The sequence below is a fragment of the Gigantopelta aegis genome, chromosome 7 (genome assembly GCF_016097555.1).
Source record: "Gigantopelta aegis isolate Gae_Host chromosome 7, Gae_host_genome, whole genome shotgun sequence".
In the NCBI taxonomy this organism is placed as follows: domain Eukaryota; kingdom Metazoa; phylum Mollusca; class Gastropoda; order Neomphalida; family Peltospiridae; genus Gigantopelta; species Gigantopelta aegis.
Genome location: NC_054705.1, coordinates 11,120,206 through 11,135,205, shown reverse-complemented (window position 1 = coordinate 11,135,205; position 15,000 = coordinate 11,120,206). Strand labels below are relative to the sequence as shown.

At 40.0% G+C, this 15,000-nt stretch overlaps 1 long non-coding RNA gene across 1 annotated transcript; it reads left to right on the top strand.

The window, feature by feature from the left end:
* The first annotated feature begins 11,654 nt into the window (after positions 1-11,654).
* On the top strand, positions 11,655-14,910 carry LOC121377401. Its single transcript, XR_005958615.1, has 3 exons — positions 11,655-14,156; positions 14,302-14,383; positions 14,561-14,910. It is a non-coding gene; the product is annotated as an uncharacterized LOC121377401 (long non-coding RNA).
* Positions 14,911-15,000: the final 90 nt, after the last annotated feature.

The window sequence follows — 15,000 nt, the reverse complement described above, 5'->3', positions numbered from 1 at the left end:
ACGCACGTGCGTCTGAGAAGTAACTGTTATGGAATCGCATTTTAGTCTATATTTTTAAGGGTATTTCAACGTCACAGACTCTTGTTTCACTCTGTTGTATCCAAATGTGTTACAGGTTTGTAAATTAACCAAACTTAGTGTCCATTTTTACGGGTTGAAACTAGAGTCTAGGTGAACATTATGCTTTAGTGTTTAAAAACTAGAGTCTGTCCGTTTAAAAATGTTTCCAGTCAAACTACCAACGTTACGGTTAGATTATAATATCACAAATATTGTGCCTATTACTGCAATATGTTGGTACTAATCTAATGAATGAATGAATGAATGAATGAATGTTTAACGACACCCCAGCACGAAAAATACATCGGCTATTGGGTGTCAAACTATGGTAATGCAAATAAATAAAGTGATGATCAACATCAATATAAAAATTCAAAAACAGTGTAAAGAACTGTGCAAAAACACAAATATCACAGAAGTTTACGGATACTGAATTTTACTCAAAACTTCAATTTTGTGCTGTATTGGCCATTCTCAAAGAGAATGTTACACCCCTGCACCACGGTGAGGTTACAGCACACGCAGGGGGGTACTAATCTAATGAAATGTCCCACATAGTGAAATTAAGTGGCCAGACATTACTGCAAAATTATCGTCTAGTTGATTGATATTAGATCTGTTAAAGGTCCAGCCAGGGTTTAACAAAGGCTGTGGTATGTAATATCATGTCTGTGGGATGGTGCATATAAAAGATTACTTGCTGCTAATCAAAAGGAGTAGCCCATGAAGTGGGGACATCGGGTTTCCTTTCTCAATATCTATGTGGTCCTTAACCATATGTCTGACGCCATATAACCGTAAATAAAATGTGATGAGTGTGTCGTTAAATAAAACATTTCCTTCAGTCTTTGTTACACCAATTGTGGAGCACTGGCTGTAACGAGAAATAGTCCAATGGGCCCACCGACAGAAATCGATCCTAGATCGATCGCGCATCAGTGGAGCGCTTGCAATGAATGACTGAATGCGTGAATGACTGTTTAAAGACACCCCAGCACAAAACTACACATCGGCTGAAACGGACGTTAGAGCACGAACACGACTATTTACATTGGATGCATTAAATGTATAGAATTATGGGCTGGTTTTATAACTGCTAAAGATCCACAACAAATGTCTTATATTTTATCCAATCATACTTTGTGCAGATTAAAGGGACATTCCTGAGTTTGCTGCATTGTAATATGTTTCCGACTAATAAAATATTTCTACGATTAAACTTACATATTAAATATGTTTTCTTGTTTAGAATATTAGTGTCTGTATATTCAATGTGTTTCTGGTCGTCTTAATATTTGCAAGAAGCCTAAACTGGATTTTAAATAATTTCGTACGAACGAAAAAAACATTTTTAGGAAATAAAATGAAATTTAACCTTGTACAAATATTAGAACGATGAGAAACACGTTTAATATACAGCCACAAATATTTTATGCAGAAAAATATATTTGATATGTAATTACAATCGTCAAAAAGTGTCTGTTAGTCGATAACATCAGCTACGGCCCTGATAGTAGTTAGTAAATTATGCTTTCTTAGGCATAAATATTTAACAAAAAAGATAGTAAAGTTTGTTTTATTTAAGAACGCCTCTAGAGCACATTGATTTTTATCTTATCATCGGCTATTGGACATCAAACATGTGGTCAAATAATATTCAACAATTGCCGAGTTGTAAACGTTAAAATTCAAAACTATCACCGTACTAAAAACGTGACATCACGGGTTCTATCCGTGATCCCTTCACATATGCAAAAGCACAGTGTAAAGAGCAGTATTGGGGTGGGGATGTTTTTTTTTTAACGACACCACTGGAACACATTGATTAATTAATCACCGGCTATTGGATGTCAAACATTTGGTAATTCTGACACGTAGTCATAAGAGGAAACCCGCTACATTTTTCCTAATGCTGCAAGGGATCTTTTATATGCACAGACAGAAAAGCACATACCACGGCCGTTAGCCAATTGTGATGCACTGGTTGGAACGAGAAAACCCCCAATCAGTTTGGGGGTTGCTACACCTGCCCCTCTCCCTTCTGTCTCCTACGGAATACAGCAGATTTTGTTCGAGCCACTGGGGTCCCTGTCTGCGCGTACGGCGAAGAAGAAAAATATCAGAAGAGAGAAACACGAATGGTTTGTTGGGTGTGTTTTTTTGTTGTTGTTTTTGGGGGGAAGGGGGGGGGGTAATCAAATTAAATTTATTTTGAGCATTAAATTTTTGACAGTCCATTTTCCAAATTCATTTTAACATGGAAACATAATAATTTGTATATATATTCATTAAACGTATTTCTTTTGTTGTTCTGTATACTATCCCCGAATGATAAAGTAAGAGTCATCGGGGCAGGCTTATGACTCATTACTCTATTTACAGAAAGTATGAACGCCGATAATTGGACGATAACGGAAACAGAGCTGAATTAGCACCAATTAAGTGATTTTCGGAATTGTTGTTATCGTAAAAAGGTGATCTACGTAGCTGGTCAACTAATAACGTAAAGTTTTTGGGGGTTTTAACGACACCACTAGAGGACCTTGATTTATTAATGATTTGTTTAACAACACCACTAGAGCATATTAATCATTGGCTATTGCTTGTTATGCGAATTTTATGTAAGGATATTCAACGCAAAAAAAAGCAAAATGGCAGACGGCAGAAATGTACATGCCTTTTGTCGTAGGAGATTTCAACGAAGTCGTTATAAGGGAGGAAGTAAGGAAATGTTTTATTTAACGACGCACTCAACACATTTTGTTTACGGCTATATGGCGTCAGACATATGGTTAAGGACCACACTGATATTGAGAGAGAAAACCCACTGTTGCCACTTCATATGGGCTACTCTTTTTCGATTGGCAGCAAGGAATCTTTTATATGCACCACCCCATAGGCAGGATAGCACATACCACGGCCTTTGATGCACCAGTCGTGGTGCACTGGCTAGAGCGAGAAATAGCCCAATGGGCCCACTGACAGAAGTCGATATAAGTGACGTGGTTAGCATCTAGTATGTGCAATCTTTGTCAATGTAAAATGTTCTTTCATCATTTATGCCTGGACAAAATGTGGGGGAAATTTAAGTAATTAAAGGTATGAGATAATTTATCTTAGTTGTTCGACTTTCGGCATCCTGCTGTCACTTATGTGACCTAAATCCGAACCAAATTGTTAACAACTGCGACAAATTGCTCTCCTACCTTTATTTTCGTTTGACTTTACCCAAATAAAAATTTTGTCCAGATAAAAATCTTGAAAAAAACAACAACCCTACATTACAATGACAGATTGCACGTACTAGATGGTAACTGTATCACCTATATTGATTTCGCTGCCATTTTGCCTTTTTATAGAAAGAAAAAGAAAGAAATGTTTTATTTAAAGGGACATTCCTGAGTTTGCTGCAATTTTTAAGATGTTATCGACTAACAGAGACTTTTTATCGATTGTAATTACATATCAAATATATTTTTCTGTATACAATATTAGTGGCTGCATATTAAACGTGTTTCTGATCGTTCTAATATTTGTGCTAAGTTAAATTTCATTTTATTTCCTAAAATATAATTTTTTCGTACGTACGAAATTATTTGAAGACAAAGTCCAGTTTGGGCTTCTTACAAATATTAAGACGACCAGAAACACATTGAATATACAGACACTGATATTCTAAACGGGAAACTATATTTAATATGTAAGTTTAATCGTAGAAATATTTTATTAGTCGTTAACATCTTACAATGCAGCAAACTCGGGAATGTCCCTTTAATGACGCACTCAACACTTTTACTTATATTACGGTTATATGGCGTTGGACATATGGTTAAGGACCACACAGATATGAGAGAGGAAACTCGCTGTCGCCACTTCATGGGCTACTTTTGTCGATTAGCAGCGAAGGATTTTTTTTATATGCACCATCCCACAGACAGGATAGTACATACCACGGCCTTTGTAACGAGAAATAGCCCAATGGGCCCACCGACGGCAATCGATCCTAGATCAGGCGAGCGCTGTACCACTGAGCTACGTCCGCCCCATACATCTCTAATGACGTCACACGCATACAGTTTGTATGACGTTGTCATGACATTACTGTATCAAACTCCATTAGTCTCGGACCGGCCTCGGTGGCGTCGTGGTTAGGCCATCGGTCTACAGGCTGGTAGGTACTGGGTTCGGATCCCAGTCGAGGCATGGGATTTTTAATCCAGATATCGACTCCAAACCCTGAGTGAGTGCTCCGCAAGGCTCAATGGGTAGGTGTAAACCACTTGCACCGACCAGTGATCTATAACTGGTTCAACAAAGGCCATGGTTTGTGCTATCCTGCCTGTGGCAAGCGCAAATAAAAGATAATCGGAAAGAGTAGCACATGAAGTGGCGACAGCGGGTTTCCTCTCAAAATCTGTGTGGTCCTTAACCATATGTCTGACGCCATATAACCGTAAATAAAATGTGTTGAGTGTGTCGTTAAATAAAGCATTTCTTTCTTTCTTTCTTTCCATTAGTCTCGAGTCTAGATTCTAAAAGTTTTATAATCACTAGGCATAAAACGTTTAGAGTGTAGACTCTATTACAGTCTCGAGTCCAGGCTCTAAAAGTGTTATAAGTACCAAGCCAGGTAGATGATGTGACAGAGAACCAGGTTCAGGATTCCTGCAGAGGATGAACATTCGCAAATGTTAACAGACATTGCCCTTACCAACAGGCACAGCTCTCAAACATCAGACTATTCTCAGGATCATCAACAGGTCAAACGGGATCAACACACTGACGTTAAAACAACACACGACAGCAGTGGAACAAAACAGAGGAGACCCAAGCATCTTTCGTTCCATCAATATCAGTGGCGGATCCAGAAAATCCATTTAGGGGGGCCCCAATGACATGAGGCGGAATGCCAATGGAACTTTGGGGTAGGTTTGGAGGGGATCGTGAAAAAATGAAAATTAATATATAATAAAATTATAACTGTCGCCCCCCCCCCCCCCCCCCCCGATCCGCCTCTGACTATCCATGCTAAAAGGTTATAATAGGCAGTTCGATGTTGAAAGGGCTGAATCCAAAACAGCTTGATAGGTCTGGAAAAACACAGGAAGAACATAACATGAGGCTATCATCAATGACCTATTGCAAATATTTTCAACGCACCAAACAGTACATGTAGAAACCAATGATGTTACTCTACTCATTGACTGAAATGACTGTTGCACAGATGACACAATCAATACAATCTTAACAAAAATGTCTGCACTTGTGAGTTTTCTCAAATGCCACCTTACACATCTGTACCATTCTACCCAGGAATGGGAAAAAGTTCCAATGCCTGTTATGACCGTATCAATGAACTCAATTGTGCAATTAAAGGCCTTGGGGTCTGTGTTAAATAGTTTACTGGACAGAACTACATGTCAAAACATTACCTGTATAATGGCACAACACACCTAAATGAAAAAGGGACAGGTGTACTGGCATGCGTCTTGTCTAAGGCATCGCATTTACGGTTCAATGGCAGACACCAAAGACAACGGAACCAGAAAAAGGTAGCCATTTTGTACAGCCAAATGTGATGGACAGATTCCCAAAAATCCAGCTACAAATGCAAGAAACTCGCAGAACGAGACCCAAAACAACCATTCGGCCTACCAGACCCCAGCAATAAATTCTCACCAGGTCGCTCCAACAGTAAACTCTCAGCAGGCTTCTCCAAGCAGTTCGCCTCAGACTCAGCAAACCCAGCTTCCATATTGTCACCCTACTAGTGTACAATATCACAACCCATTCCAACCGCATGGTGACATCTCCCGGCTTCAGACACTAAACATTCCTTTACCCTCTGCAGACTGCCAACAATGGAGTGGATTTCAACCACATCCCACACTGTATCATCCTGCTGGTGGTAGTGTATTCGGTTTATCTACTTTCCAGTATCCTTGGACCTACAGTCCACCGCTGCTTTCAGATGGTATCCAGCCCCTTTGAGCAGCTTACTAAAGACCATGTTTGTACCATGTATTCAGGTTCTCATCTTTACAAAAGACCACACCGTTCGTTACAGTATCCGAATTAACGTCCCGACTTAACGTAGCCCAGTGGAAAAGCGTTCGCGTGATGCGCTGTCAGTCTCGGATCGATCCTCGTCGGTGGTACCCTTGGACTATTTCTCGTTCCAGCCAGTGCACCACAACTGGTATATCAAAGGCCGTGGTATGTACTACTCTGTCTGTGGGATGGTGCATATAAAAGACCCCTTGCTGCTAAACGAAAAGAGTAGCCCATGAAGTGGTGACAATGGGTTTCCTCTCTGAGTAGATAATCAACGACATATGTTACACAATAACTATATGATCATGCGCTAGTTTTTCTTTTTAAACTGGCCGTCCATCCGTCCAACATAACACCGAACATATCAACCGGTTTCTAAATGCAATACAATGGCATGATTTGGCTTTCATATTCAGCGCTGGAATTAAGATGCATAATGCTAATTTACTTCTTTCTTAATCTCATCACCATCTAGTGTAAGTGTCGGGTACTCGGGCCCGGGTCGAGTTTGACCCTCGAGTACTCGAGTCCAGACGTGGTAGGTTCTGTTGAACTGCAAGTCATATTTCGAAGCTTTGTTTATGTTAAAATAAATTCCACGCAACAACGAAAAGTCTTATTGGTAATGGATGTCTTTATTTGCGGAGATCTTTTACAATAGGTACCACAGGAATTAACTGTAATTTATTAGTTCTATTCACGTGATTTATGTGTATACAGTTGACTGTTTGTCATACAGTTGTACGTTCTATAAGTGAAGTAGACTTCAAGCTCTGTGTTCGCAGCCTTGAAGAGATAGTGTCGTGGATGTTTTCAACAGATCATACAAACCATGAATATTAAAGATATGATGCAACAGTAACAACAAGTTTCAACAGTTCCTGAGGAATTTGAAAAGGTTAACACAACAAAAAAAAAACCTCACAACCAGCCCATATGTCTCCATCATGGTCATGGACCAAACTCATAAGGAAGTGAACTAATTAATCAAATATTTTGAGATGATTGGAATCACACATAATCCCTCTGCTTCGGTAAAACAAAAGAAGCACAGCTGGCGCAGAAGTCGCTCAGATCATTGACGGGTGTGAACCCACACTTTGAATTGCCCACGCACACCCCAAAACACAACAACACAACAACAAAAAACAAAACAAAACAAAAAACATGTACACAACACCATAACCAGGGAAACTCGGTTCAACTCGTGTAGACAACCGAGTCCAGTGTCAGACTTCATCTAAAAGAATGAATGAATGAAATGTTTTATTTAACGACGGACTCGACACATTTTATTTAAAGTTATATGGCGTCAGACATATGGTTAAGGACCACACAGATATTGAGGGAGGAAACCCGCTGTCTTCACTTCATGGGCTACTCTTTTTCAATTAGCAGCAAGGTATCTTTATTATGCACCATCCCATAGACAGGATAACACATACCACGGCATTCGATGTACCAGTCGTGGTGCACGGGTTGGAGCGAGAAATTCGTCTACAAGAACAACATGACACTCTGTGATAACACATCTCGTTCAAAGCAGTCAATGATTTCACATCAGTTTAAAACCATGAGATACGTCTGTGAATTATTTCCACAGGATGTACACTTCTTGTCAATCTAGGAATTGAGACATGAAACACATATTCAGACATAAAACGCACGGACCACCGCCAGAACGTTTACACATGGGAGAACCAAGGCAGTGCACAAAGCCGGATCTCATTGGTTACTTTGGTAAGTTGGCTACTACGTTTGATTATAAAATGCCGGAAGTAAATTCTACATATACCATTATAGTCAATATGTTGCTTCCCAAATGTTGTGGAATATTTTATAGTGTTCGAAATAAGCACTTGTTCGTTTGTCCCAACAAGTGAAAATCTATTCGGACAAGCAAAATGTGCCTTAGTGGTTGTCTAGTGGACAAGTAGAAATTTTCAGAGCAATTTTATTTTGAGCAATCAAAAACATCATCCTGGTACTTGAATAAAACAAATCGTCTATATGGACAAGTAAAAATCGTCGCGTGAGAGCTAAAAGGTCGTAAGTGGCAGACTTTTTTGCATATTCGGAATCGCCATCCACGATTACATATTGTCACAAAACATCGTAGCTGTGTCCCTAATTGCATCGCTTATACAGAAGGATTTAAATAGTCGTAAGTGAATCACAGATACCAATTTGCACGAAAATAGACATACGACTTTGCTCCGATTTGCTTGCTGTCCATTATATGAACACGACACGTCGTGTGTGGTAGATACACCCTTTTTAAATACAGTTCGTTATACAATTATGTCTGACATAGGCTGTATATGCCAAATACGACACATGTATTCTTTGTTATCGGTCTGTGATAGAAATTACAAATGCGAAGTACAACAGAACATCCATGTCAATATTTGTATGTGCTTGAATCCAAAAAATATGACTTTTGTCGTTGTGAGAGCCCGGTCGGTTTTAAAAAAAAAACATTTGGTACTACATGCAACGAATCATTTGGCAACAGACAAGAATGGTGTCTGTATATATAAATAGGAATTGCAGTAACATTAATGTTTGTATGGTTTGCTATTTTATGTGCACCATAACTATAATAATAAACATGTTTTGGTGAATTTTCTTGAAAAACAAATATCTATTTTGAAATGTTTTTAATTGAAGCAAAGTTTCCAACATGTAATTTGTATCTATAGATACAAGTTTAATTCATAATAATGTTGTATGTGGCATATACGACCAAAATGCAAGCATAGTCACACTGGTTTTGGATGTACCTGTATTTAAATATATGTTACGGTGATCAAGTTCCGCCTTTCAGCTACTTCTGAAGATCTACAGGATTGCCCTAATGTAGGCATTATGGATTAACAATATTGCACATAAAAACGTCATTGTAAGTTATCCAGGACAAAGTCCAGTAACAAAAGACAGTGTAATCAGACGTAAGGTTAAAAGGCAAATAAAGTGAATGTGACCTAACATAAACGATAGCAAGATCGATGAACGTTGATTAACTATACAGTTAACAAATATCTGCAACAGAATATCCCTGTCCTGAGTTAAGACACCCGATCCTATCGGAGGCCGGACTCGGGATAGGCGTGTTTGAAACCCCAGTGGTATATGGACTATGGACACGATAGATCAGTAACTGTTACTAAGCTAAGGTAAGCAACAGAATGTTGAACGTGAACATGACACAACACACACACCAAAACATTAGCACAACATAGCACGCACAACAGAAGCTGAACATGACATAGCACGCACAACAGAAGCTGAACATGACATAGCACACACAACAGGCCATGAACATAACATAGCACACACAACAGGACATGAACATGATATATAGCATACACAACAGAACTTGGCACATCAATGACAACAGGACCTGAACATAACATAGCAAAAAGCTGAACATGAGGAAATAATCACCATAGAAAATGAATGTGACATAGCACTTGCGACAATTTATTTGTTTGTTTTGTTTAGCAACACCACTAGAGCACACTGATTAATTAATCATCGGCTATTGGATGTCAAACATTTGGTAATTATGACTCGGTCATCAGAGGAAACCCACTACATTTTCCTAATGCAGCAAGGTATCTTTTATATGCACTTCCCCAGACAGGACATCACATACCACGGCCTTTATCCAGTCACTTGGAGATATCACTGAACACACAATGGAACTTGGAGATCACTGGAAACACAACAGAACCCGGGGAGATCACTGAACACACAATAAAACCAGGAGTGTGCACTGAACACACAACAGAACCCGGAGAGTACACCCAACACCCAACAGAACCTGAAGAAATCACTGGACACAAAACATAATCTGAAGAGATCACTGAACACACGTTATAACCTGGAGAGATCACTGGACACACAACAGAACCCGGAGAGATCATCACCAAATACATAACAAAAACCAGGACAGGAACGAGAAATAGCCCAATGGGGATCGACCCCGCATCAGGCGAGCACTTTACCACTGAGCTACGTGCCGTCCCTAGTCCCAAAGTAGAACAGATATCACAGCCGTGGAATGGGATTTTGAATTATAGAGAATAGATGTCATTTTTGAGAGATCATACGGACAGTGGAATGCTGTAACGGTTTCGAGACCTGAAAGTTATAAACATAAGCTGTTCGATCGCCACATTGAGTTCATAGAGAAATCTTGAGAGTTTTAGTTTAAAAAAAAACCCAGACCGTTGTGTGTGAACACTGATATGCTGTAAAATAATTAACTATGGACTTTGACCACAAAAGTCTGTGAACTTTGTCATAAGATGTTGCATACACATACCAAAAGGGAAAGTACTTTGTAATTTATCACCCAAGAAACATAAACAAGACTCTGCTGCTTATGCGTTTCAGCATATAATGCTTCAACCATGATATCATCAATGGAGAGATCTTACTGGGCCGTTTTGTACAGCTTGGTATGTGTCACAAGCTCGTTTAATTAAACATCACCATGCAAAATGACAAACACACCGAACATTGAACCTGTTTATTGAAATATCAAAATGAAGTAAACTTCATAAATGCATAAACATAACATCAATATATATGACTTAATAATTTTTTCATTCCTTTCTTTAAAGCTCGTGAGGGGTGGGGTGGGGGTGGGGGGGGGGGGGGGGGAGAGAGACAAGAAAAACTACAAACATAATGATAAGAAAGAAAGAAAAGTACGATTAAATGTTCTTAGGCTATGATCCCCTTTAACAACTGCAAAGAGTTTCTGATGATATTTGAAAATACACAATGCTCTAAAACCATTATACAATAGAATCACGTTGGATCGAACTAGGACGGGTCGAACACACCGTAACGCTTAAACCAAAAACGACAGAAAGAAAGAAATGTTTTATTTAACAACGCACTCAGCACATTTTATTTACGGTTATATGACGTCAGCCATATGGTCAAGGACCACACAGATATTAAGAGAGGAAACCCGCTGTCGCCACTTCATGGGCTACTCTTTTCTTTTCTTTTTATTAGCAGCAAGGGATCTTTCATATGCACCGTCCCACAGACAGGGTAGTACATGCCACGGCCTTTTGATATACCAGTCGTGGTGCACTGGCTGGAATGAGAAATAGCCCAATGGGCACACGGACGGGGATCGATCCCACACCAACCGCGCATCGAGCGAGCGAGCACTGTACCACTGGGCTACGTCCCGCCCACACCAAAACCTAAGTCTCGAGTTACACGTGCATGATGCTGACAGAATGGTTGGGTCGGACACTTTCTCGTGCACCGACGGGATTCGAGCCAACGGGATTCAGCTGTAGTTACGTCGAGCACGAGTGAAAAACGTGTTCATTACTAAGATGTGTCCGCCAGACATAAACAATTGACAGACAAAACCGACTTAGGTGGCGCAGTGGTTAAGCCACCGGACAACAGGCTGGTAGGTACAGGGTTCGCAGCCCGGTACCCGTCTCCAACCCAGAGCGAGTTCTTAAGGGTTCATTGGGTAGGTGTAAGGCCACTACACCCTCTTCTCTTTCACTAACTACTAACTCATTGTCCTGGACAGACAGCTGAGGTGTGTGTGCCCAGGACAGCGTGCTTGAACCTTAATTGGATATAAGCACGATCATAAGTTGAAATGAAAATGAAATGATAGCCAAAACCTGCTATATCAGCTCACAGCAGTTGTTGAACACTGACAATAAATTTTGTATCAAAGTTTGTACGTGTGTATTGTTGTAATTGATGATGTAGAAACTTTTTGTCGCTGCATTTTACAGAAATCTAGTTGAAGTTGAATACTAATGTATACTTATTGATTTGTTGACATTATGCGATGACCAGTGTCAGAATAACATTTATGAAACGTACGTCAGTGGAGGAAAAACATTGTGAGCTAGCATTTTTTAAAAAAATATTTTCCGTTTTAATCACTAACCCATCGGGCTACTGGTTTTGCATTTGACACTAGCCCCGTGTTAAAACCCACTAGCCCCGGGCGTCGGGCTAGCCGATTTGTCGAACTCTGGACTAAAAACATGTGTCAATCCATTACCATAGTAAAACCAATCATAATTGTGTTACATGTTACGATTTTGAAAATAAATATAGCTTTATTCAAAGGTCTTCTCAAAACAAATTTTAGATGTAAATATGTAACACAAAATTGTGTGCTATCTAATCTGGTAACTGTAGAATTGTCCACGAGTATTTATCTCATTTAATTAAGCGAAACACATAAATAACCAGTATTGTTTCATGTATCAATAGCATAAAAATAGAAACAATGATTTAAAAAAATAACAACAATAATATCCCCACCCAAAAAACAAACAATCCAAAACCCCAACAATCATGAATGACATTGATAAGAACTATAATATAACTTTTAAACATGTACATGTAATAAGATTAAAGTGCTTAAAAATTAAATTTATATACATGCATTTAACTGTCTGCACATGATGCCTTGTATGCAACATTTAAGTAGGCCTACAGGTACATATGATAACATTTACGTAACAATATTACCCCGTAAACTTAACAATATTAATGTAACTAGGTTTCTAATGCATCTTACCATTGCATAACATACAAGCAGAAGAGGCAAAATAATAATGATCGCATTTTTCTTGTTTCATGTATAGCATGCATTATTTGCAAGTAGGGGACAACCATTACTGACACCCACCCTCAAACACACCCACACCCTCACACACATACCCACACCCTCACACACGCTATGCAATACTGTCACCCGTTGACAATAATGGGTTTTACTGCAACCATTACTGTCACCAGTTAATCTCTACGTGAGTGAACGACAACCACTGTTGTAACACGTTAACAATAAATGTAACTGAAAACACCATTGTCAGCGGGTTGTAATAGTCGTTGCTTTTCATAGATCTAGGTTATAATGTTACACCCATATGGTCCGAAGGGGATCGGTCTTAAAGCAACCGTGCATCGGGCAAGCACTTTACCACTAGGCCGAGTCGAATTTTCAATGAATATAACTTTCTTAATGTCTTCTCAAAGTAAACTTGTAAAGATGTAAATATGGACCGCTAAAAATGTAATCCATTAACCGTAAAATTGTATTTAATTAATCAAAACACACAAATAACCAGTGCACCGTTCCACGTAATAATTGTAGCTAAAGTTAATTGTAGTGACTTAAGGTTAGTTTTACAACTGGCAACGTAAACTTTACAGCCGTTCCACAAAGCAACTTTATGGCAGACGTAAGTGCTCCTTTAATGCTTAAAATCTTCTTTGCGAAGTAGTGCGAATTATTTAAATAATAAATTGGTTGCCGACTTTTTTGGAATATCTTGGATGTATTCATTGGTATCGGACATCCATGAAGTAACTGTCAGTTTATTTGCCAAGTGATAATTGGCGAATGCATAAGACATGAGAGTTATCCCCCATATTTTCGCATGACGGTCGTATAGCCTAGACTGTTTTTTTTGTGGGTGTTTTTACCGAACGCCAGGTTTCATAAAAGTTATTTGGTATAGACAATAACCTTTTTACACAAAATGTTTGTATTATTCTTAGTAAATGATCAAATCATCATTTAACTGCCATTTAACATCTACGTTATTGGCTTACAAACTGTCTCGAACCTAATGTAATTTGTCACAGAAATGTACGACAATTGTAAGCTACGCCGCTTCGTGGAACGGGCTGGCGATCGTAGAAAAAAGTTTGGGTCGCGATGGTAGTGCTAAGATCGCTTCGTGTAACGGGCTGGCGATCGTAGACAAACATAAAGGTCGCGATGGTAGGTATTTACGGCGATAGTAGTGCTAAGATCGCTTCGTGTAACGGACTGGCGATCGTAGAAAAAAAGTTAAGGTCACGATGGTAGGTATTTACGGCGATAGTAGTGCTAAGTTCGCTTCGTGGAACGGGCTGGCGACCGTAGACAAACATTAAGGTCGCGATGGTAGGTATTTACGGCGATAGTAGTGCCAAGATCGCTTCGTGGAACGGGATGGCGACCGTAGACAAACATTAAGGTCGCGATGGTAGTGCTAAGATCGCTTCGTGGAACGGGCTGGCGACCGTAGACAAACATTAAGGTCGCGATGGTAGGTATTTACGGCGATAGTAGTGCTAAGTTCGCTTCGTGGAACGGGCTGACGACCGTAGACAAACATTAAGGTCGCGATGGTAGGTATTTACGGCGATAGTAGTGCCAAGATCGCTTCGTGGAACGGGCTGGCGACCGTAGACAAACATTAAGGTCGCGATGGTAGGTATTTACGGCGATAGTAGTGCCAAGATCGCTTCGTGGAACGGGCTGGCGGCTGGCGCGATGGTAGTGCTAAGATCCGTGGAACACAAACATTAAGGTCGCGATGGTAGGTAGTGGCTAAGATCGCTTCGTGGAACGGGCTGGCGACCGTAGACAAACATTAAGGTCGCGATGGTAGGTATTTACGGCGATAGTAGTGCCAAGATCGCTTCGTGAAACGAGCTGGCGACCGTACACAAACATTAAGGTCGCGATGGTAGTGCTAAGATCGCTTCGTGGAACGGGCTGGCGACCGTACACAAACATTAAGGTCGCGATGGTAGGTATTTACGGCGATAGTAGTGCTAAGATCGCTTCGTGAAACGGGCTGGCGACCGTAGACAAACATTAAGGTCGCGATGGTAGTGCTAAGATCGCTTCGTGGAACGGGCTGGCGATCGTACACAAACATTAAGGTCGCGATGGTAGTGCTAAGATCGCTTCGTGGAACGGGCTGGCGACCGTACACAAACATTAAGGTCGCGATGGTAGTGCTAAGATCGCTTCGTGGAACGGGCTGGCGATCGTAGACAAACATTAAGGTCGCGATGGTAGGTATTTACGGC